Source organism: Lagenorhynchus albirostris, chromosome 13 (assembly GCF_949774975.1).
Source record: "Lagenorhynchus albirostris chromosome 13, mLagAlb1.1, whole genome shotgun sequence".
In the NCBI taxonomy this organism is placed as follows: domain Eukaryota; kingdom Metazoa; phylum Chordata; class Mammalia; order Artiodactyla; family Delphinidae; genus Lagenorhynchus; species Lagenorhynchus albirostris.
This window is the reverse complement of record NC_083107.1, coordinates 80,219,963-80,246,346: the sequence shown is the minus strand read 5'-3', so window position 1 is coordinate 80,246,346 and position 26,384 is coordinate 80,219,963. Positions and strand designations below refer to the sequence as shown.

The window sequence follows — 26,384 nt, the reverse complement described above, 5'->3', positions numbered from 1 at the left end:
TTGTCGTCAGCCCAAGAGGTGGCATCCAGTCCAGCCCCGCTGCCTAGCTCCAGTCAAAGCTGAGTGGCAACCTTGTCTATGAAATTGGGTGGCTCCCACTGAGTCCCTCTTTTGTCTCTTAGAAAAACTGATCACTAAGAAGCTCACAGCCAGAGATGGAATCCACCCCCTTCACAAAGGAGTTAAGCCTTCGTGTGTCTGGATTACTTACTGATTTTACCCTGGTCTCATTTTACTTGGTTTGCCTTACTCTGTTCTTTTTTGCTTCTCTCTAATTTTGAAATTCTCAAATCCTTAGGAAGGAGGGTTAAAAAATGAGCAAATCAATTAAACGAAATGATTAAACTCAATAAAATAGAGATTAGCCATAACATGCTCATTCTCTACGTTCTCTAGGAGGCCTCTGAGATGAGAATTCGTTGGGGGACCTTGAAATGAATCAGATAACCAGACACTTAAATGTATCCTGGAATCACAGATAGGCAGAGTGGAAGGGAATTTAGAGGTTTCCTAATCTAAGATTTGCATTTTAAAGATGGGAATATAAAAACTAAAGATGGGAAAAAACTCACCCAAAAGTCAGGAGTGACTGTGTGTCAAAGATAACATCCTTTATTCAATAGTCCATTTGTTTATTGAGCACCTACTAATAACCAAAGGACGGTGCAGCAAAGTGGTTGAGAAAATGGCTTTTGGATTTAGACAGCCCTGACCTAAGACATAGTTTCCTCTCCCTGAAATGTAGATTGTTGTACTTACTTCAGAGGGTTGTCCTGATGACAAAATAAGACCTTACCCGTGAAGCCCTCAGCGTAACGCATGGCATCTAGCTAAGATGAAGAAGTGTCAGCTACACCTTGCCATTTTCCAGGCTCTCGGTATGATGTTCTTTCCCCACGTGGTGGAGCAGTAGAAGGTGACATAACGGCCATCAAGATATTGGGATTACAAGATCCAAACTGTTGCCCTCACTCCATCAGCTTCAAATCACAAAGGGAGGTCTTGAGTGAATCACTGATTGGAAAGCTCTTTCCGTTCCATATAATAGTGATTAACAAAGGACAAAGTTATTTCAAAAACACAACAGAAAGCTGGGACACACAACTCAACTCCGTGCTAGAGAATCAGTGATTCCATTACAGAGAAAAGCCACACAGCAGACTGGGCCCAGTTGGATCCCACTGGTGCCAGCATAATGGGTCAACATAGATGGCTAAACGTCCTGTTTGCCACAGTGATGGCTACACACATTCCAGACAGAGTCACCAGACTGTTAAAATGTGGTACACGTAGCCTAGAATTTGATTCAGTTTTTTCTCACTATCTTCAGATAATCCCCCGTGTTAACTTAACCTACCAAAGAAGTAAATGGTGCAAATGTAAGGAGAAGAGACAGTTTTTTCAATCATCGTCAACAAGAACCTTGGGTTCCGCCACACTGTCTTCCTCACCATGCCATGGGGATTTCACAAGCTCTGAGCCAGAGAAGCTCCACCTCTTCCCCGCCATGCCAGTTTAGGCCAGTCTTTAAACGTCAGCGTCCTCACCTTGACGCGGGGAAAATAATAGCCACGTTGCTGGGATGCTTGCGAGGTAAGAGAGACAAAACCTACAGTTTCCAGTGCACAGTAGAAGCTTAATAGTGGCTTATCTGTGTCTTTGCCTGTACAGTTCGCTCTTCTAGAACGCGTTCATGCCTATTCTCTATCTAAATCCCATCTATCTTTCAAGACCAGATTAAGGCAAAAACTCCTCCGGGAAACTTCCCTACCCTTCTCAGTCCACACAGACCTGGCACTGCTAATTCATTGCACGTGTTATTAGAACCCCCCCCATTTATAAGAGTAGAGACAGATGGTAGTATCTGATATCCAAAGGCAGCAGGCTGATATCTAATGTGTTGTCCCCGTCTCCCATCATTCTACAGTGGTGCTAAACCAACCCACAGCCATATTACTTATACTACTTATAAATACAATGATTAGTGTAAAATACATTCTTTTGAGAGGCAGGACCATGTCTTATTCTTTGTAGCCCTAGAGACTAGCACTGTTCCAGAATCATGGCAGAATTCCAAACTGAAGGGCTCAAAACAACAGAAGTTTTTTCTTTCACGGTTCTAGGCGCTAGAAGTTCAAGTAAGGCAGGCCATGCTCTTTCCAAAGCCTCTCAAGGAGGACCTTTCTTTGTTTCTTCCAGCTTCTAGTAGTCCTAGGAATTCCTTGGCATATAGCAGCATCACTGCCATCTCTGCCTCTGTTACCATATGGCATTCTCTATGTACGTACCTCTGAGTCCTCACCAGAATCACCTTTAACATCCTTATTTCTACAAATAGTTTCTAAGGCAACCCAGGATTTTTCTAGCATGAATCTCAAAAGTCTTCTAGCTTCAACCCATTATCTATTCCAAAGCTACTTCCACATTTTTGGGTATTTGTTACAGAGCACCCCACTCTTGATACCAAACTCTGTATCAGTCAGGATTCTTGAGAGAAAGAGAACAAATAGGATGTATGTGTGTTTGTGTCTATAGATAGATAGATACACAGATATATAGATAGACAAGGATTTATTTTAAGGAATTGGTTCATGCAATTGTGGGGTTAGCAAGTCTGAAGTTTGTAGCACAGGCCAGCAGGCTGCAAACTCAGGCAGGGTTTCTATGCTGCGGTCTTGAGGCAGAATTTCTACTCCTCCAAGAAACCTCAGTGTTTGCTCCTAAGTTCTTCACCTGATTAGATGAGGCCCACCCACATTATCAAGGGGGACTTTCTTACTTAAAGTCCACTGATTGCAGATGTTAGTCACATCTTCAAAGGACCTTCATAGCAACATCTAGACTAGTTCTTGATCAAACAACTGGCGCCAAGATCTAATCAAGTAGAGTCACATGAAGTTAACCATGACATAGGGCTAGGAGTTGTGCTTACGTTTTGCCTTTGCTGTTAACTTACTTGGACTCATTGCTAACTCACACTGCCTTTCATTTCCTCAACCATAAAGAAGAAAAGCTTGGAGTGACTCCAAAGTATCCCAGCAAGCTCCAAACTCTGTAGTTTATAATATGCAGATTCTAGGCTGTCCTGAATTGTCCTCCTCTTCCTTCAGGGCCACCTCTGTCCATCAGCCATCGATTTCACTACCACTCCTGTCCAAATTCCCTTCCCTGAGCCCACTTCTTAGCCAACCCCATTGATCTCAGAGGCATGAGGTGGGGAGACTTGACGCAGATTATAATAAACAAGCTACTCTCAACGGAAAGAAAATTTATCTTGGGAAGGTATTTATTCAGTTGGCTGAGAGGAGAAATACTGTCTCCTTGAACGATACAAAATAAAAGAATAAACCACTTTGTTCAGCCTAAGCTGGAAGCAAACAGAACACCATCGGCACAACACAGTTCCAACCCCATGAGTTGTCTGAGTTACCTGGTGAACAAATTGAGCAGATAGAGAGTGACAGGCTGTAATGAGCACACACAGATGCCACTTGAATCCTGTACATATGACACCTTTATCTGCAGACATCTTATTTTCTTTAGCCCCAAAGTCTTCCTAATATTTCAGATTCATGCTGTGATTTTTTAGCGGGATGAAATGACAGCAGCTCAAAATTATATCAATAATACTATTCTGCTCAGATGAGAATGATTCCAAGAGAATGTGTTCCAAGCTGCTAGTGGGACCTCTAGCAACCATCAGGAAAAGAATTTCTTTGTGCCAAGTAATTAGGTAGAGCATTTTAGCAAGTTAAGAAGTTAAGAAAGAAGGTTGTGAGGTCACTCAGACCTGAGGAATTCTGTCCCTGTCATCCATGAGCTAAAGGTTAAGTCCCTGAAATTTCAGTTTTCTTATTTTTAAATTAGAAATAATAATATATCCACCTTATATAATTTTGATGATTGAATGAGAAATAGATCATGTATATTGTAAAGTATATCACAAAAACGATGGTGCATAAGAAATGCTCACAAAATGAAAACACTTGATTGAGGTTCCCAGGAGAGTCTCTAGGTGGGAGATTAGGTTACTATTCAAACATACTACCTTTTTTTTCCTTCTTTCAAGAACACACCACCTCTCCATCCCTTGACCTGACATTGGCCATGTGGCTTGCTTTGGCCAATGAGATATTAATTGACGTGACTAAAGGCTTGAGAAGCAGTTGGTCTTGCCTCCCTCTGACTTGAGCAAAACTCACTCAGGCTGGCTGGCCTGTCCCGGGTGAGGGCAGGAGAAACAAAGATCAGAGAAGCCACAGTGAGCTGATCCCAGTTGCCACTTAGAAGTGTGTGGACGCCCAGAAGAAATCACACCCTCAGCGGACCCACAGAGCCATGAGAACAAAGGTTGTTGTCGTAGGCTACTGAGTTTGAGGTTGGTTTGTTAGACAGTAATTTTGTGACATTAACTAACTTATTGTCTCTCTTCATAGGATGATCTTATATCTTAGTTTACCCAGAAGTGGCTTGGTTTACACCTGTTTTTCAGTGTCTCATCTTTTTAACATTTTCTAGATTTTTCTTTTTCTTCCTTTCTTCCTTTCTTTTCCTTCCTTCTTTCTCTCTTTCTTCACTCTTTCCTCCTTTTTTTTTTGTTTTTTTGTTTTTGTTTTTTTTGCGGTACGCGGGCCTCTCACTGTTGTGGCCTCTCCCGCTGCGGAGCACAGGCTCCGGACGCGCAGGCCCAGCGGCCATGGCCCACGGGCCCAGCCGCTCCGCGGCACGCGGGACCCTCCCGGACCGGGGCACGAACCCGTGTCCCCTGCATTGGCAGGCGGACTCTCAACCACTGCACCACCAGGGAAGCCCTCTTTCCTCCTTTTAAACACAGTATTATATTTATTCATTGAACTGAAAAGAGCTCAGATGGGTTTGGTAGACCTTCACTTTGCCCTTGAAGCCTCAGCCATGATCCATCTACTGGCATTGAATGTACTCAAAAGAGACCCACGGTAACATATGATTAAATCTGAAGGACGGCAGAAAAAACACCACGCCTCTCTTCTCTTGACCCTTTACAGACAGAATGTAACTAACCTCTCCTTCAACGACAACATGAAGAGGACTTGCAAATAAGACAAAGTGCGCTCAGACACCAGGAGTTGAGGACAGCTAACTCCTTCCATCCTTGAGTGGCAGTGAGAGAAAGACCTGAAGCTGCCGCCCATCACCTGGTGGACCACACAGCTGTGCCAGGGCCACGGTGAAGCCTGCTCCTAGGCCAACTCAGAGGGCTATAGAGGAAACTAGTAAAATATAGGTTAGATATATATGAAGTATGTGCAGGAAACGGTCTGAGAATCCTGCTTTACAGAGTTTAAAGAGAAGGGGGTATCATTTATTATTTAATTTAAACTTACAACTATTTTTAATGGTTTTATTTGAAAGTAATATTGGCATCAGAGAACTCAAAATAGTGCACGTGCATGGTTAATGAAATATAAAGTAGAAATCTCTGTTTCTGAAGAAAGTTAATTATGACATGTCACAAAATGCTAGTAAACATTTATCTTCCACCATGGAGGCTGTTGTGATATCACTAACCACACAAAAACGAAAAGACCAATTGTACTGAAGAAGCATCAGTATCCATTTCAAAATTATTTTAAGAAGACAGTGGCCTGACAACCTTGATTTAACACACAAAGTGGCAGAAGGTGTGTTTGTAATTATTTTACGGAGCATGACTTTGAATTTAGATCAAATCACAGTTCAAATTAAGTTGGCTCTTGTTGGATTCTGAGTTTTCTCGCTCACACACCAAATGTGAAACTATGATTTTTAACACGTTAGCTCTATTGAAAGAAGTTCACAAAGAGTTAAATGATTCCTATTTTACATAGAAAAGATACTTCACATGGAAAGTCAAATTATTTCAATAATGGATCTTCTTTAAATTCATGAAATCAAAGTAGAGCTATTTAAATGTTACTGCAAATTCAGTTTAAAAGTTCCACATTAAATGGTACAGATGAACCGGTTTGCAGGGCAGAAATAGAGACACAGATGCAGAGAACAAACGTATGGACACCAAGGGGGGAAAGCAGCGGGGGGGGGTAGGGGTGGTGGTGGGATGAATTGGGAGATTGGGATTGACATATATACACCGATGTGTATAAAATGGATAACTAATAAGAACCTGCTGTATAAATTAAAAAAGAAAAAGTTCCACATTAAAGATTAAAAAAATTTGTTTTCACAATGCCATCTAAAAATAAAATTTAAAAACCTGTGGAACAGAACTGGAATTGGTTGTGAGGCAAGCATAATTAACAATGCCATTTACACCTGAAACGAATATAACATTGTATGGAAATTATACCTCAATAATTTAAAAACAGAAGCCATTCAGACGAGCTGCAGTAATCTACCAATCAAAATAAAAGCTGTAGTCGTCAAAAGATAAACATAAATACACACATGAAAATAAACATCCCAAGTAACTAAACTACAAAACCGTTAACAAATGCTGAATATTAAAAAAAAAAAATCAGCATACGTGTGTCGACAGTCTTTATTCCCTTTCTTTAATCAGATTTTACAAATGTTTGATTTTTGCAGAACTACTCTGTAAGTGAGCCTAAGTACTCTGCAATGCCATTACACTTTTTGTAAACAGACCTCTAAATTTTGGTTATATTCTGTTCAAAACCAAATGGGACACACACACACCCAAAATAAACAAAATAACTCCTGCAGCTTTTGAAGCTTTTAACAAATTCCAATTAATAAAACAAAGCTTAGGCTCTGTTAGTTTAAAGAGCTGTGATGGTGACAGCAGTCATGTCTGATAATGTCACTACAGGCCCCGGAGGACGTAGGTGCCATTTATTGTCCCTGCTTGATGAAAGGAAAACACGTACAGAGGCGAGAAGTGCCCATGGATCCAGGAGTAAGGCAGGAGAGGTCACGGCCTCAGTTTACACATGTGTAAAATGGGGGTGATATCAGTACTGCCGCCCTCACAGAGCTGCTTTGAGGATTGAACAAGGTCATTGATGGAAACTGCCAGGCTCAATAAATCTAAGTGACTGTTGTCAAAAAACAAAAACAAATAAAAAAACAAATATTACAAAGAAGAAGACATTAAACTTTATTCCAAGAAAAGCAAGAGTAGAAATGAACAAGGATGAAGGTATAAATGATGTACAGGCTTGAGTTCTGAAATTCCTTAATACGTTTGACAGAATATTCTAAATAATTGTGAAGAGAAATAACTTATTGGCAGAGTCTTGTCTAACTATACATCGGAGGAAGAAAGGTACTCGAATGAGGCAAGAATAGGGCCTGGGACAATATTTGGAGTGAAATACTTATACTCTTGAGTAGGAAGGAAATGTTTAAGGATATCCTTCAAATACAGAATGTGTCTGGTCCTACCAAATACTTCAGTATCCATAGAGCGTGTTTTCACAATTAAAAACAGGGTCTAGATAAGTGAGTCAGTTCAAAGTGTCAAATTTCAAATTTTTTGGATTTTAAAATGAAACTTGGAGCTGGATTGGAGACAATTCATTAAAATTAAAGCACTAAGACTATTGACAAAATTCAGGAAAATATTGACATAATTTTGGAGCCATAAATAGCTTAAAAACCGTTTAAATGTAGGAATATACTCTAAAGCTTTTTATTCAGCTTAGACTATGTTTTGTTTCAGAAAATCCATATTAAGATGTTTTGACATTCGCTTTAACGTACATGGACAAATATTGGTTTTCAGGGGTGTGTTATTTTTAGTTTAAAAAGAATTTTATTTTTGAAAATAGTTTTGAATAGAACTACATTATAGACCATCACTGTTCTAAAATTAATTTGTCAGCCAATAAATAAATTTTTAAAGAATATCAAATTTCAATGATTTGGGCCTCAAAATACACCCTGGGTTGAACAGTAAACTTGAAAGTAACTCCTATTTTAAGTTCCCTTCCAGTGCAATGTTGTTTTTTATTCTAAGCAACAGCAATTGAAGAGTGCTTCCAAATTCCCATTTGAATTGCACAGAAATAAACAGAACAGAGTTTGGGTGTCCAGTCATCCTGGGCCCAGTAACGCCAAATGACAGATGCTCCTGGACAAGGAAGCAGAGGTCTGCTCCTAGCAGCTTCTAATTTCTCTCTCTCTCTCTCTCTCTCTCTCTCTCTCTCTCATTTTTTTTTTTTTTTTGGACTTTTTGTCTCACCCCAGCTCCCCCATACTGAAATTTGCCCTTAATCTGCAACTCTTCAAAGTCCAGGATTTGGGTTAAGAAAGTTCTGTGTAAATCTTTTTAATGGCGGTTTGGTTTTGATGTTCTCATGAGGTACTGCTCGCATTCTTTTAAACGTCTTTAAACATCGCGATTCACATTTACTTAAAAGAATCTCTATTAAGTAGTGAGAAATGTCAACAATGTGAGTTAAAAACAAGATACTCTTTTGTGGTCACAAGCCAAAAAATGTTTTTAAAAGACTTACTTTAAGGCCATATCATTACCTATGTGCCAGGTACCAGCTAAGTGGAAAGCGTTAAAATCATAGCTCAAGTGACAACTCATGTGTCATGCCTGTTCTTAATTACATTACATTGGTCTAGAGGGAACGTGGTTTCAGGGTCTCTGCTGCATTACAGAACGCAGCCGTAGAAAGTCAGAGTGACGTGGTCACCAAGAGTTTTGGAGAAAGTTATGGTAAGCTTCTGGCATAAAGACCAAGGTTTTTTCATCGTTCAAAGTGGATCTGATGGCTCACAGCAAACAAACCTGTTACAAAGTGTTTTCTATAAACCATGAATCATGTGTGGTGCAAGAGTGTGCTTCTCCGCTGCATCCTCCTATTAGTCATTTCTATCTTTATTGGAGGTTTAACCCTTAATGCTTCAGGGTTAATACCTTTTGAAAATAACTCAGACGAGAATGCTGAGGTCAATTTAACGTGACAATGCATGAGCTGCCACGTATGGGTCTTTGCATGCTAGGATCTATTTCTTAGTATAAAACACACATGTTCCAAAGGTCATAGATACTCCCAAGGACTTGAAGCTAAAATGAAGGCAATTTGAAGACCCAATATCCAATAGCAATCATTCATGCAATTCTCAGGACATGACTTTCCAGATACAACTTTGACACATGTGAGCAGTGCAGTCACCATTCTCACATGGCTGTGATCCTTTTCATTTTAGATGACACTTCTCTATATGTCATCTCATTGGATTTACAAAGTCGCCTGTGAGGAGGATAGACCAATGTTACAATTCTCCCTAGATTTATATATCAAATAGAAAACCTGAAAAAGAGCCAATTCTCCTTTTTCAAGTTTTACATGGCTTCATTTGATCCCGAATACAATCTAATAGGAAAAACAGCGTAACCGTTAGATTCCTTCTCTGCCCAAGGCTGTTGAAGTTGAAAGGAACGTGAAATTGTGCAAACTTGGTCAATTAAAAAGAAAATTTACTGTAAGGATCACCTGTCCAACCTAGATGTACAAGTAACACCATCCTGCCAGACTTCATAGGAACTGAGACGGAAGCTAAGGCTGTCTTCTCTCCCCACCAAGGTCACCTTGAATTTCTTATTTCTGCTTTTCTTCATCTCCTGTTTGGCTCAATTGATTTCCTCCAGGACCTGCCACTGCAGGCAGCCCCTAGCTTCCCAGACACAACTGCATAGCTACAGCTCCACCATCATTGGGTAAGTAGTTTCAGGGCCTCATAAAAACACAGAAAATCTGGATGACTCAACCCTTCCCATGAGCTGGTTCCCTTGGGGTAGAGTGTTATCCTTCATCATCAGCTGCGGATAGGGGTATGCGAAGTTTTAGAACAATGCTGGGAAATTAAATATCTAATTAACCTTTGTTAATACTTTCTATGTGCCAGACACTGGACTAAATATTTAATAGGCATTTTCTTATTTTGTCTAGCTGATGAACCTAAGTATAGATAGTATTATTATTCTCATTTTACCAGTGAAGAAACTGACGCCCTGACTTGTCAAAGGCTGCAGGTTAGAGAGTTGTGAAGCCATTCTTCTCGTTCTGGGCAATTTATTCCAAAACTGCTTTTATCCACTCTGCCATATTGCATCTCACAGTCTCTAAATTTAATGCTATCTCAGCCTTAAGGAATCATTTTGAGATGTTTATGGAGCTTAACATTTGAAGCCAAAGTTTATCTGGTTCCTTAAATATCTAAGAATTATTGAAGAACATTGGGAATAAAAGGAAGACAAAAGTGGGACACTCACATCACACATTCACACACAGTGAATAAAACAGTGAGACACTGTTGTAAGGTGCAAGGTAATAAAATAAAGGTTACAGAAAACAACCTATTTTATCTATGAGTACTCAGCATATGATGACGCTAGTAATTCAAATCACCAGAGAAAGAATAAACTATGCCCCAAATGAGACAGAGACATTAGCCATCAGGACAGCGTCATATTTCACAACATGCAACATTTTAAATTTTAAATCCTGGACTCATTAAAGGTATACGTTATTTATTTAATACATATTTATGAAACATCACTATTACCTAATGCTACACAAGGCAGCATTGACTCATATCCAAATGATTCTTTTGTCAGTTTTGTCATTTCAATAAAATTGATCCTCTTTGAGTCTAATTCTTTCACTCACCAAACATTGACTGAGCACATTCTCTGGGTCATGCACTAGGGTTGCAGTCAATTAGCACAATCTCTGCCCTTAATTACCAAGTATGTTATGCTTCTGTATTTCCCAAGGTACCCAGTTTAATTCTTGTCTATAAAGAGTTTTGAAATATTCATTGATGGCCAAGAACTTTACTGTGTCGTACCTTGAGCATATAGAAGAGGAACAAAAGAGGAAAGGGAGAAAGAGGAGATGGAAGAGAAGTAGGAGGAGAAAAGGAAAAAAGAAAGAAAAAAGGAAGGAAGGAAGAAAGGGAGGGAGAGAGAGAGGGAGGAAGGAAAGACGGAAAGAAGGAAGGAAGGAAGGAAGACTATTGACTAGTCCCTGCATTTATTAGAAAATGTATATTCTAGTTGGACAGATATACAAACAAATTATTTCAATATAATATGATAGATGCCAAAAAGGATATAATGACTGACTGCTAGAATGCACAAAGGAAGAGCACTTACCTGAATGTAGAGATCCCAGGAAGATTTTCTCAAGGTCATGATGCTGGAGCAAGGTTCCTAGGGCCAACAGAAGTCAACCACTGGAATAAAGAATAGGTACAGATTGAATAAGTGCATACTGAATTGACTGAATAAATAATGAATGATTGATTGAATGGATCAATAAGTAAGGGGATGGAAGAATCAAAAATGTGTAACGTGATTCTGACCTCTAGGCTTTTAATTAGCCACTGGAGAAAAGAGATGGGAACACAGGGACTCAGTTATTTTCCCAGAACAAATCTAAAGAGAGCTACTCTGTTAGAATGCTTTCGGCTGCACGTAAGAGAATATGACAAAACAAGGCATAAACAGTGTTTTGTACAAATGCTTGTAAGAGAATCTCTAAGGATGCAAATGCTTAAGACAGGAATTTGGTTATTTCACAGCTCAATTTCACAGGCCTCTGGGCAATGTCTCTCCAGTTCTCTTGTATAAAAACAACATTCCAGGTGTACGTTTCCTTCACTCTCACACTACTCCACTACAACACTACTCACTTCCAATGTGTGGTTTGGAAAACCCACACATCAAACAATTCTGTGACGCCTGGATGTCATATTATTTAACTTAATTCTGACACTTTCTACCTGGAGATACTGGAGATAGTGTCAGACCCCACAGGTTAAGGGCTCCATCCCACAAGACTACACCCCCCCCCACACACACACACACTTCAGACACCAATTGCAAGTCCAGGTGGTTACCTGTGCTTCTGACCAATAGTCTATAAACTAGAGGCTCCCACCACCCCCTCTTAGGGTTTGATTAATTTGTTAGTGGCTCACAGAACTCAGGAAACCAGTCTACGTACTAGATTACCATTTTATTACAAATGATATTAAAGGATACTAATAAACAAATAAACAGCCAGGTGAAGAGATACGTAGGGTGGGGTCCAAAAAGGTCCTGAGCACATGAGCTTCTGCCCTCGTAAAGTTCAGGGTACTTCAATTTCCAGGTACACGGGTGCCTCCTGGTTCAACCTGGAAGCTCTCTGAAACCGTCCTTTTGGGGTTTTATGGTGGCTTCATTACATAGACATGACTGATGCAATCATTGGCCATTGGTGATTGAAATCAATCTCCAGCCCCTCTCCCCTCCCTGGAGGTTAGGGGGTGAGGCTGGAATTTCCAATCCTCTAATCAAGTTTGGTTCCCTTGGCAACCAGCCCCCATCCTTAGGGACTTTCCAAAAGTCACCTCATTATCATAAACTCAGGTGTAATTGAAAGAGGCTGGTTACACCACACAAAAGACATCCATTTCACATTTATTACTCAGTTTCAGGAACTGAGGACCAAAAGAAATATTCTAACAAAACATGCCCTTCGTTCCATTTGTCATGATTTTATCACATGACCCTGCTTAGATACAAAGAAGGCTTAAGAAAACAAGCATCTTCCATTTCAGCCTCTTTAAAAGGAATTGGATTTGACCATCATAGAAGTGCGGGAGAGCAGTATCAACACGAGCTAGGTGAATACTAAAGAGAAGACCTGCCAACACGTACCTGGGATGACCCTCTATATCCTAAGATGACACATGTGAACACCAGTTCCTAAATACGAACAGTAAGGGATAGTCATTTAGATGTGTTCTGTAACTTGTAATATGTCTTATGCTTCTCTTATGCATAGGACTGTCCCCATAATAAAAGAAGTGACTTTCTGTTAAAGATGATTTAGATAGCAATGCAGAAAACATCTCTTCTCATTGCTGGTCTTACACCTTATGTCAACTCTAAGGAAATCAATGCCTCCACTAGAAAGATGGAGCTGAGAGCAAGGGAACATCGATTCCATGCCCGGCTTTCTACCAGGAACTTGACACCCATCCTCTCATTCAGTTTTTACACTGATCCTAAGAGGCAGCATTAAACCGGAACTGAGGTTCGCTGGGTCAAGTTTTTGTCTCAAGTCAGAGAGCTGAGTAATGGTAGAGCTGGGTGTCCATCCATGGCTCGTTAAAGAGCATCCCTCTGTTAGAACATGTACATGTCAGGAGGTGATGCCACGTGTATTGAAATATGATAAACATTCTACTTTTGTAGATTCTCCTGCTGGGAATCTCAGCACTGAGGAAAGCAGGAGATGTCTCTTTTAAGCCCCTCTTGCTTATTCATTTAATATATCATTGGGTCTCACAACGTAGGGTCCATTTTCCTAGTCCAGGACGTTTATACAGCTTGTGCAATGATAACCATCAATCACATTCGAAACAGCTACGGGAATGCCAGTGGTTCGGACTCTTTGCTTTCACTTCTGAGGGCCAGAGTTCAATCCCTGGTCGGGGAACTAAGATCGCACAAGCCACACAGCGTGGCCGGAAAAAAAAAAAGAAAAGAAACAACTACAAGAACAAAAATACCAAGGTTTTGCCTGAGCTCTGCAGAACCTATTATCCGAAAGATTATGTAATTTGTTTTGAACCTACACATTCATTATTCACTCAACAGATATTAACAGACCATCATGGCTTGGACACCTGTAGATGCTTATAAATGTGGATTTGCGATCAGCCTTTAATTCACCAAATATTTCCTGATTATCTCCTAGGTGCCAGGCATTGTGATAGATTCTGATGGGTTAAAGAATCAGCAAAACCTGGTCCCTGCCCTCAGGAACTCTGTTCCTTGAGAATTATTCTTCAATCTCTCCAGAAAAAAAAAAAAGATGTGTTCTGCCCTTTTCCCTAATGTAGGCGCATGATCACACGTATAAAGTCGTAGATTATGTGCTGGCTTTTGTGTTCTCGCCCACTCTAGATGCATTCTCTAGCCTTCTCCACACTGTTCCAGTCCCTGTGGCCTGCTTCACCTGTTTCCCTTGCCTCAGGGCATCCAGTTGGGTTTGCCAATGAGAGGCACCAGTGGGAAACTGGAGGGGGGAGGGGATAAGATGCAGTTTAAATTATTTCTTTTCTGCTCCCTCTTTGTGTCATCATGGTGTGTGTGGGAGGGACTATGTCCCCCTGGGGACTCTGGCTCCCACTGGGTGCCCTCCTCCAGAGTCCTGGGTGGGTTTCTCCAGAGTTCCAACTCTCACTGGGCTTCAATAACACTGTTTTCCTTTCATTCTTTTGGCCGTGGGAGTGACAATGGCTTGTTGCCTTTACTGGTCTCTGGGTGCCTTACTCTCTCTTATTTGTTCTCTTAACCTGGCACAGACATCTATAAAAAGTCCCTGTGTTAAAATCTCCTCATTTGAACCATCTGGGGCAAATGCTGTTTCTTAACTGGGACCCTAGCTAATCAGAATATCGAAGTTGACAACATTGGAAAAAATCATCAGATCTCTCCTTTTCGTTTTACAGGGACAGAAATCAGGTCCAGAGAGCACGGCACTTGAATGAGGTTGCGTCAACCACGGGAAGAAGAAATACCAGCTCGCCTGCCTCTCCAGCCCCTGCTCCTGGGACACGCACCCCAGACCACCTCCCAGCCTGAGACGTATTTCCTTTGTGGGGTCTGATCTTCCAAGCTTTGGACAATGTCCGCTTCTGCCAGCGTTTAAGCCTGCAAGCTAAGGACATGAATGAACTGAGTCATCCCCACAGAGCTTCATTAATTTCAAGGCAATTTAAGATTTCTGAGTCATAGGTTTCAGCCACTTAGACTTTCCCAGCTGGTACTGCACTTGCCCACACACATTTTTCTTTCAAGATTGCATCTGGGTCTAGCTGCATGGCTTGCCCACTCTTCATCAGTTTGGGAAGAGAAATTGACCTCCTAGAGTGATCCGTGCCGGGCTATGCTTTTTCCATTTGCTGTGTGCATTGGAGTCTTTGCATGAGGACTTAATGGAATTAGCTGTCTGCAGCTCGATCCAGACTCAAACCACAGGAGACACGCACATTTCCACATTCTATATCCAACACGATATTTCACCCAGCCTCCCAAGGAAACTCAGTTATACCATATGGTGACTCCACTCTCTGAATAATATTTAGCAACTTGATGAACAAAGACTGAATCACATCTTAACTATCTTGGCCAAATATTGTTTTATATAGCCACCGTATTAGTAATATATATGTTTTATTTTTTACACTAGTACTTCCTGCGACGCCCACTGGAAATGAAGAGCTAGACCTCACTGGAAGGAGCCTGCACGGTCAAGGCATTCTTGCTTATTAGCGATCTTCTATTCAATATTGCATTGTATGTATGATACATTCAGAACCTCTGCTTTTTCTTTTCCTCCAGAACAGCTGCTGGATTGAGCAACAGTCTCCCTGAGTAACACAGCAGGGAATCCTGGGGCATTTCCCAGATGCAGAAAACAAAAGATGTGTATCCATGGGGAGGATAGGGCTGGAGCTGTCGCCCTCCCACCAGGGAGAAGTCCTATAGTCTCAGGATATGGGGAGGAATCTTAGCAAGCCTCTGTGGTGGGTCCCTGTGGTTAGGTGATCTTAAGAAAGTCACTTTCCTTTCTTAGCCACAATTATACAAGGATAATAATGAACACCTTTGATAAACTGGTAGACAGTAGGCAAGGCCTACGTCAGTCACTTATAATGTGCAGGCACTGTTGAAGCCTTCTATGTGCTAAAATAGATAACCAACAGGGACCTACCGTATAGCACAGAGAACTATAGTCAATATTTTGTAATAACCTATAAGGGAAAAGAATAAGAAAAAGAATGTATATATGTATATATATGTGTGTGTGTGTGTGTGTGTGTGTGTGTGTGTATATATATATATAAATATATATATATATATAACTGAATCACTTTGCTGTACACCTGAAACTAACACAACATTGTAAATCAACTATACTCCAATAAAAACATGTAATCAGAAAGAGCAGCAAAAAAAATGTCTTATATGTACAACCACAGGTAAGAGGCAATCTATACTTTCAATGAACTAACCAGTTGAAAATAGGAATATGCAGGGATCATTTCAGTGACATATGGCTTGGCTAAGATAGAGCTTTGCACAGTGGAGACTCTTAGCTCAACCTGAGAATTCCTGAAAAAGCTGGTGCTCAATGTGGATCTTGTCAAAATTTATGGAAGTGAGAAAGGTATTCCAGACAGTCAAGAGCCTGAATCGCAATTACTGGAGAATATGATGCATTGCACAGAGTGGTGGGAATAAGGCCACATTTATAGTTATTAAGAAATATTTTTTATAATTATTAGAGCATTGGTGGTTTTTGAAAATCAAGAAAGGGATTTCTGGGGGAGTCCTCAAGGTATGATAATACTCTCCCCATATCCATGGCAACTCTCGGGCCCATCTTCATGGGAAATTGTTTGCTCTAAAGTGCTGACCTTCTGAGAATTAGGAGACAGGAAGCAGCCTAATCCATTGTTTTCTGAATGGAATCGCATTTTCTCAGCATGCATATGTACCCAGCACTGTGACAAGTACAGAACAGAGGAGAAGGGAGAAGATGTGGCCCTTTCCCTCGGGGAGCTCCCGATCTATTGAGACAGCCATGTTCACGTCATATAATTATAGCAGATTAATCAGAATTCAGTATATAGTCATTGCCCAATGATGCCATGCCCATCAGGAAAGAGGATATTCTCTAAACCAGACGCATCAGAAGAAGGAGGGCTTGGGAGTCATTCAACCTGTGTTTATTAAGTATCATCTTACAATAGGAATTCTTTTTGTTCCTCTGGGTAAGACTTCATAGAGGAACTGCCTAGCAGACCCAGAAGGATGACTATACTACCTTGTTCCAGTTTTCTATTACTGAGTGAAAAACTGACCTGATACTTAATGGTGGAAAACAACCACCATGGTATTATACAGTGATTTTGGGCAGCAGGTATTTGGGCAACTGGCAACTCGGTGGTGTTCTGTTGGGGGCTGGTCTGGTCTGGGAGGATCGAGATGGCTTTCATTCTCCTGCCTGGAGCTTTGTCAAGGTTTGGCCCGAAGGCTTGGCTCCCCTGGGCCCCTCTCCCTCTCCATGTCATCTTTTGGGCCTTTCTGTGAGGTTTCTCCAGGAGGGTAGTTGATTGGATTTATTTGGAGTCTCAGGCCTCCAAGAGACTAAGGAAGAAGCTTCCAGTCTTCTCGAAGGCAAGACCTAGAACTGGCCATGCATCATATCCACCATTTTTTATTGGTCCAAACAATCTCACACGAGTTTATATTCAAGGTCAGGGCATGGGACCCCGCCTCCTAATGGGAGGAGTGTCAGAACTCTGTGGTCATCTTTAACCTGGTACATTTATCCCTCGACTTTGGTCACTTCGTGTGTGTAAGACAATCTTGGGGAGTTATGGCTCAAGAGAAAATGTGATAGGAAAAGGGAAAAAAAAAGAAAAAAATCTCAGATGAGGAAATAGGGTAGTGCACGAGAGGCGTCTTTCATGATACGGTGAGTTCCCATACGGTCCGCTGTGCTCTGTCCAGAACCTAGCATGGGGCTTGACACACAGAAAGTGATCCGTCCACAGAACTGAGCTGACAGGCATTTATTACTATATTTCTAGTTGTGTGAGTGAATTTCTCACACTAAATCTCCCAGGAAATGTGCCAGGGGAATCTTATTGCAAAACTAGCAGTTTATTGGGTTGACAAAGAGAACATTCAATTAAGGAGATTTTCAGAACACAATGGAATCGTTTCAGTTGTGAAATGTGGACTTAAAAAGTAATCATTTAGAAACCTCCAAGAAGCATTTGAAGACTGGATGAAAAGATGCAGCCCCTTTTCATTCAAGCACAGACTGAGGGTCCTGGGTGGGCACGGAAGGGCAGAGGCCCAGGCAGATGTGGGTCAATCCCAGGTCTCTCTGCTGCACTCCCACATCCAGGCTCATTCTCCAACACCAGGCTTCTAAGAAATTGATTTACCCAGAAAACAGTGATAACAACCACCATGAATCCATCACCGTCCTAGCACTGTGGGTACAGAGGGAAATGAAAACATGGTGCTAGGTCTCCAGGGCCTCCAAGTCTCTAGATTGGGGCATTCTCTGCCCATTCCTAGATTCCAGGGAAATGCTTGGGCATCTCAAGGTAGATCAAGATGGCAGGGGGTTGGGCTTCCCTGGTGGCGCAGCAGTTGAGAGTCCGCCTGCCGATGCAGGGGACGCGGGTTCGAGCCCCGGTCCGGGAAGATCCCGCATGCCGCGGAGCGGCTGGGCCCGTGAGCCATGGCCACTGAGCCCGTGCGTCCGGAGCCTGTGCTCCGCAACGGAAGAGGCCACAGCAGTGAGAGGCCCGTGTACCGCAAAAAAAAAAAAAAAAAAAAAAGATGGCAGGGGGTAGAGAGGCTGAGATAGCCCATTGCCCAGCCACAGAGCCACCATGCCAGAGGGAAGAATTCTTGAAGAATATCAGAAGTGTACAAATTCCCTCAGTGTAGGCCGGCAGCTGTTAGCTTCCACCCCTTCCTGTTAAACATAATCATCTTCACCCCAAGATTCTGACATACCACCCGAGAGAATGCCGAGGCAGGCAACTTCCGAAAAGGCTCCTCATGGCCCCTGGTATTCACACCTTGTGTGATCCTCTCCTGTTGTGTGTGCAATGGCCTTGGTGGCTTGCTTCTGACAAGCAGACTATGGCAAAATGATGTAGGATGTCACTTCTGGGATTAGGCTATAAAAGACTTTGACTTCTCTCTGGCTCTTCTGGGGTATTTGCTCTAATCAAGCAAGATACCATGCTGTCAGCTGACATTTGGAGAGGCTCATGTGACTGACAACTGAGGGTGATTTCCAGCCAACAGCCAGGGAGGAAATGAGACCCTCAGTCCAACAACGTTCAAGGACTTGAAACCTGCCAATATCTAAATGAGTGACCTTGGAAGCTGAAGCTTTGGGGGGCAATTTGTTATGCAGCAACAGATAACTAATACAAGCATATAAAAGACGAAGAAAATTTAACTAACTCAGCTCTTGGTCTAGTGCCTTTTTCTACTACACCATGTGATTTCTGGCTAATAAGTATCTTTCATCTGGAGGACAGGGAACATCTGGTCAGTGGCTTGAAGTCCTAGTATTTTAACTCAGTAGTCATATTCCCCCATGGTCTGACAGTGACCTTGTCTCCCAGTTGCCCTCAGTATCCATAGGAGATTGGGTCCAGGACCCCTCCCCCACTCCTCCTCAGAAACCAAAATCCACAGATGCTCGTGTCCCTTATATAAATTTTTAAAATTTGCATATAACCTATGCACATCTTCCTGTATACTCTAAATCGTCTCTTGATTACTTATAATACCTAACACAACGTAAATGCTATGGAAATAGTTGCTGATGCAGGCAAATTCAAGTTTTGCTTATTGGAACTTTCTGGAATTATTTTTCTCAAACATTTTTGATCCGCAGTTGACTGAATCCATGGATGTGGAACCCGCAGTTAAGGAGGGCTGACTGTACTTTGTACAGGAGCCCTGTAGTCAGGGCTAACCCACACTACTTCCAGGCCCTAAACAGAGCTTCACCCACCTGTCCACAGTCCTCATGACACCCTGCAAGGTCTGTGCTATGATGGTGCCATTTTAAAGAAGCAGAAACTAAGGTTTAGGGATATTCTGTAATTGACATAAGGTCAGAGAGCTACTGAACTTCAGAACAAGTGCTCAGTAACAGCTTCCTGATCTCTTGAATGACGATTGGTTAACTTTTGTATCTAACTCTTTTCTAGATGCGTTGCAGAGTCTGTCAGGGGTCAAGCGCTGTGGTCACTGAGCAACTGTGTGATTTAGAAAGAGAATTACTTCCCTGTAGCAAAATATCCTAAAAGTCAGAGTTGTTAGCAAGCTCTCTTATTAGGCAAATGAAGATAATGAAGCCTGAGGCTTGACGCACACCCCATATTTAGAACAAAGGACACTATTTCTTCAACCTTCCTCCAGTTTACACCCCCAGGATCATACACCATCCCCCAGGTCCACACATACAGGACACATTTTCTAAAGTGCTGGCTTCATTGCTAGGAGCTATCCATCCAGGGAAGGACAAGCCTCAACCTTTCTGAGTTCTGGGACACAAATTGAATAATATAAAATTTCATGTTGTCCCAAGGGATAGCAATTATACCTAGATATATTTTTTAATTGCCTAAATGGGGAACAATACTATGAAATTAGTTGTTTGCTTACAGTTTTATATTTTATTAACCCCCAAAATACTCACGCATATTTGGATGTGAATTGCACAGATATGGGTGAGACATACCATTCATTCCTTCTATGGTCTACTGAGTAGATTGCCCGCTATAGCGCTGAGTCTCCACGCTGCACACGCTCTACTCTAAGCCCACCTGGGGATCCAGGGCTCACAAGGTGGAAACCACTATTCTATAGATATTGCCTTTTTGATTAGATACGCTTTCCTGGTTTGCAACTATCCAACGAAACCATCAAATGAAATTCTATGCAAGGAGCCCCAATGTAGGACCTCAAAATTGTTTTAAATTTAAAACAAAATTTTGACACAGAAGGAAAGAGAAGAGAGAGAGGAGAAAGAGGGAGGCAAGGACAAGGCAGAGGGAGAAGGCAGGGGCAGGAAGGAGAGCTGTGCCGTAAAATGAACGCAGGATTGGCTCTCAGAAGTGCTGGGTTTGTGCTCACAAGCTAGTGACTTAAATTCCTTGAGACACAGTTTCTCCTACCAAGGCCAGGAATGAACCTCCTTTACGGAGCTATCGTGAAGATTAAATGGCACAAAATTCATAAGAGTGCTTTGTAAACTGTCGAGGCTGTGGCACGTATTAATTCTTAATAGACCTTAACCTGAGCAATCAGGGCCGTCCAAGGCCATGTTGCTAATTGGCCAAGTTGGGGCCCAGATCAACTCAATGTGTCCTTGTTCAGACACTGGTCTACTGGTGACCAGCTTGTTTTTCCTGAACTGAAGTTTGGCTTTTAAAAGCTGAAGAGGGACGTAAATGATCATTTGATTCAGCCTCTTCCCTTGGTAAGGAAATTATCGTTACCGCCACTCCACAATGGGCAGGGGATTGAAATGCCACTCAGAGCCCTAAAGCTCGTGAAACAGAGGTGGGCGCGCATCTCCCTCGAGGTCTGTCTGTGTGCCAGGTATGGAAACACGTAACTAGGTTTTCCAGAACACCCTTCAGACTGAATCTCTTTTTACAGTAACCTAACACTCTAGATAAATGTAAATTTGCAGCACTTCCTGGACTAGCTGGCTGTTTTCACTTTTGTTTATTAGCTGCTCAGCAATACATAACAGGATGGTAGACAATTTGCGATATCCAGAAAATTCCCATATGCTGGGTTTCCTGGCATCCTCTAATTTAAAAGCAACAACAATAACAAAAAATTCTCCTAGGGCCTGGGGAAAAAAACGGTTCCAAAATGGCAATTCCTTCTGTATTTATACACTGGACTTTTCCTAGTGGACCATTTATCCAAAGAGAAAAACAGACCCCTTACCTAGCCATGGTAAAACAAACCATCACAAAGTCACCTTTTAATAGGTACGGCTAGGGTTCACCTTGGACATAAGCAGCTATTTTTCAAACACAAGCTGTTTGGGAAAAATTGAGAAAAGAAATCCCTATTATGGAAGGATTATAAGTGGGCCATTTAAGCCAAAGCTTTAGACATCTAAAAAAGCATGACGACAGGCAACGTGATGTAGTAAACCTTATTCATTCCCCTGCCCCTTTCTTCCCCAGCACACACACACACACACACACACACACACACACACACACACACACAAACACACACGTGACCAGCATAGCCACTGAGTAACGGGCAACCATGGAAAAAGTTAAAGAGTTTCTCTGGGTCCTGCTTTCTTCATCTGTAAAGTGGGGGTAATAATATCTATTCTGATGGGTTGTATAAGAACCAGAGAGAAGGTGGCTAGTCTAGCACTCAAAAGGCATAATTAAAGTATAATTATTATTAAAGTTAGTAATAGAGAAGACTCTCACAGTAATGGGGCAATTTATGTCATGAAGTTGGGAGCATGCCACAGGCCTCATCACCACTGGAAATTATCTCTCCATCATGACTGTATCCAAACCCCAGGGTCATAGTGAACTTGGCCAAATGCATCTCTGACAGCTGCAGCAGGGAAGCTGTGCACCCTCTTCCCTGGATCTCTCCCTTCCTCCTTACACAAAGGAATGACAGAAACTCTTCCTAGAGTTAACATGGAGGAATAATTAGGGGCACTTATCTTCTTGGTGACTTTTACTGATTCCGATACTAAGAGATCTGTAGATTCTATCATCAGGAATATCTAGATTGCAACTCATGCATTAACACCACCAACCTCCTCGTTATTGACCAAGCACACCCATGCCTCCCTGATCTTGAACATACCATTTAAAACCTGAGGCAGCCATAAAGCCAAATAAGAGAACTAGGGAACATGATCAGAGCAACGTAGAGGGAACACCTTGGAAAGGAGTAATTCCAGGGAAACATAGAGGCACCAACCATCAAGTAGGGTATGACTCAAGTCATAGGCATAGAGGTGGGAAACTGGAGTCCACAAAACGGTGTGAGTAGCCAGTGGGCATGTAGCCAAGAGGAGTGGGAGATGAAGTTGTTGGGAAGTTGTTGAGCTCCAGCCCCATGTCTATACCCAAGTTTCCAGGTATGGTCAAGAAGATAGTGTTTTGCACAACCCCAGGGGTGCCATTCACAAAGACTTCAGTGGGGAATGGAATGTTCTGGACTTCCAGTGTAACGAATGGAATGTTCAGTCCACAGCCTGCACGTCAGCACATGGTAGCATTCTCTACAGTTCGTCGTGGAAGTTTGCCACAGATTTTTGAGCCTAGGTATGGCCTGCTGTGAGAGTTGTTTAAGAAACATGAATGTCATCACCCGCGGTATACGTCAGCCTTCAAGTGACGTAGTAGTCTTAGGAGTTGTTCTCAGAAACCATTTATTTGATCAACGAACACAGTACTTAGGGCTTCATACTTAGCAGGAAACTACTGTACGTTTGCTAAATAAATGAACTAATGAGTGATGAAGTGAATTAAGGAGCGGTTAACTACATTTCAAGACAGAGAATGTCTGGAAAGCATGCAGAACAGAGGAGTGACCTACGGCAACTGGATCTGACCGTTCTACAGAGTGGACTGCTTAATATTTCCCTGTAATTATATAATCCTTATTTTAATTGGCACATCACCTTTTATCATAGCTACATAATTGTATTTAACCATACCTACAACTGTATATTTAACAACTCCTATACACTTTATCGCTATTTTAAGCATTTTGTCTATTATTATTATTATTATTAAAAGTTGGATTGCTTTCTGTGGACATAGTTCAATAATAATAATATTTATTTATGTTACATACATTATGTTATGTTACATGCAAGACCTTGTGCTAGTTGCCTTATATACATCTTCCATAATTTTCACGTTAGGTAAAATTCAGATTATAGTTCTATTTTATAATTAATTCATCTAATTAATTAATTATAATTAATTCATCTAAATTCATCTAAGGTCATATACCTAAAAAGTGAATGAATGAAGAGTCCCACACAGATCTTCCTACTACATGTTTTTTTTTTTTTCAATCTGAGAAGAATTACTACCAATCCAGGTAAAAAGGTTTAAGGCACTTGGTATAAATTATGTAATTTATCCTACACTACAGTCGTTTCCAAAGGTCATGAATTTGGCCTTCAAGAACGGGCAGGACTGCGGCCACTGCATAATTTCATCAGAAGTGATGAATGTATCAATACTAACAATCGTTTACAGCATCGGTTACCCATCACTATCAGTTATTTTCTGTCTCCCCAGGTGACAGTGCTTTCTCTTTCCTTGCAAGTGCACTGACATTTACTCCATGTGACCTCCAGCGTGATCTTTCTAGAACCCCAATCAACCATGCTACTCGCCCCATTTAATGGTAGCCTTGACTCTGCATCTCTTCTATTCTGGCTGTTCTATCAGCCCCTCCCCATTCTAATCCCAACTCACTTTGCCCGCCACATGCCTGGCCACTGCCACCAAGCTGCCAATACCAGAGCCATGGGGAGTTACTAGAAATTTCAGAACATCCCACTCCTTTGCTTCTGCACATTCTTTCTCTCTGCCTGAAATGCCAATGACAATCTCTTATTTATATTATTGCATGACTCATAGAACCTTTTCAAGATCCATGAGCACAGGAAAGTACATTTTTTAAATCCTTGTATCTCTTTTCTCAGTGTCTGGTGCACAGTAGGTTTCAATAAATACTTGCTCTGGATTAATTCAAGGTGAAAAAAATCACATTGTCTGGAAAATTCCCTGAAGCCCGGGAAAAGTGGTTCCTTCCTCTACACTTCTTGGATGCCTTGATATCTAATTGCCACATGGTTACACAATGAAATGATGTATTTCCATATGTCTGTCTGAAGCCGGACTAGGAGCTCCTGGGCGTCAGAGACCAAATCTTACTCATACTTGGATTCTTAACACCCAGTGCAGGCCCAGCTTATGGTAAACCTTCGTAGATTTCCTGGAACTGAAAAACATCCTTCTACAGCAATCACATGAGCTGAGCAGGGTGGGTGTTAGGCTTCTCATTTTACAGTTGAAAAAAGGGGACCCAGGGAGGAAAAACAAAAATGTCTTGACTCAATTTTCATTCAAAAATCAGAGGCCCAGACAGGGCTGGAACAGGGTCTCCTAAACCCCTAGTTATAAAGTGCTGCTGGTGGCCACCGAACAGAGGAGGCTGGCGCCTTTCTTTCTGACCCCTCAGCAGAGAAACAGAGGTCTGTTCCTGAGACAGGGACCAGCACAGGTGTCTTCATGGGACCAGACTGGGTGAAAGGATACTGCTCACCACTCATGGTGATGGCCTGGGGGAACAGATGAGTCCCCCTAGGGTCAGGGACTGGGTCCTGGTTTGTGAGGAGTAGGTTGGGGAGACCTGCCAGGAGGCATGGGACCACTCCGTGACCTTTTCAAACCCTGAGGCCCTGTCGTACAGTCTATGTCCTCTCTGGCCAACCTCCCAGGAACTGCTTATCACCAGAGTAACTTGTTTGTGCATAATTATAAATTATAAATATGCTCCAGGGGGCATAATTATACAGAGCTCCCTTTTTTGCTCAAAAGTGTCCTACTGTGGGCAATACATGATATAGTCCCCTTTTCCTCCCCCACTAGAAAATATGCATACATGCATGGAAAAGCTCCAAGAGTCTTGTAAACGCCCCTTTCCCAGCCCCTTGGCTTTTATTTATTTATATATATATTTAAGTTTGTTCCCCCGACCAGATTGCTTGATTTACCAGGACACGTTAGGTTAAGGCCTGGAGGTCCCAGTCTCTGCCTGAGTTCAAGCCCCTTTCCTGACGTGTGTCTGCCTAAGTCAGAGGACTGGCACCTCCTGCAGAAGCTGAGAATAACTGGAGTGAAAAGGCAGCCCTCACCTGATTCTCAGTGTTGAACGCCTTTTTGGTCCACGTGTGCGTCGGGGTAGGGGGCGCCACTCTGGCTAGCGGCCTGGAGCCTCGCAGGAGGTGTGCGTAGGGCATTGAGGGCATTGTTTCACTGGGCCAAGGCCCTCTGGGCACTGTCTTGGGAGAGGAAGAATTAGTGATTACCTTTGGTATGAGTTAAAAGGTGTCTTCAAGCTGGTCTTCTGCAGAAAATACTCAAAGCCTTGGTGGGGGGCGGGGTTTGGAGGGTGACACCAACTAAAAGTAAGCAATCGATTTCTTTTTAAATGGGGAGAAGAGTGTTGGAAAAAGATAACGAAACTAATTTTTGAAACTCCGTGCGGCACCACTGATGCAAGCACATTCTCCACGGAGAAAAGCTACACGTGAGCAGCGGTGTCCTGATGCTCGGAGGATGCCCGGCTTTCTGGGGAAGACGCACGGGTTAGAAAGTCCACTAGCCACCGCTGGAGCTGCTTGGGTACTTGTGACCGGGCGACTCCTGCCCAGCCGCGCGCGCAGTCAGCCTGTGGAGGCGCCGGGACCCTCCCTCCCCGGTCCGGTGCTCTACCTCCCCAGCCCCGGGCCGCGGTTGGATAATGCACTTTGTTTACCTCGCCCGGGCCGAGTCATCCAACTGGGAAGCAAGCGCCCGCGCCCGGGGCCGGGAGCTGCAATGGCAGTGGCAGCCGGCCGCGGGCGCGGGAAGCCGCCCCGGGACTGGCAGAGGCGAGGCTGATTGATGGGCACCCGGCTCAATGAGGGCGGCCCGGGCGGGGAAGGGGCGGGGCCTGCTCTGGGCTGAGCCAGTCGCCGGTGCCGCTGGGGGGGGCGGAGGCGCCGTAGAAATGTGTCGGT

General features: G+C 42.5%; 1 long non-coding RNA gene across 1 annotated transcript in view; it reads right to left on the bottom strand.

The window, feature by feature from the left end:
- Positions 1-26,209, bottom strand: part of LOC132531520 (uncharacterized) — a 104,849-nt gene extending 78,640 nt beyond the window's left edge. Inside the window, exons 1-3 of the long non-coding RNA XR_009544121.1 lie at positions 26,141-26,209; positions 25,518-25,664; positions 11,114-11,193 (exon numbers count right to left, since the gene is read on the bottom strand). This is a non-coding gene — a long non-coding RNA (uncharacterized LOC132531520). The remainder of the gene's footprint in view (positions 1-11,113; positions 11,194-25,517; positions 25,665-26,140) is intronic.
- Between the last annotated feature and the right edge of the window lie 175 nt (positions 26,210-26,384).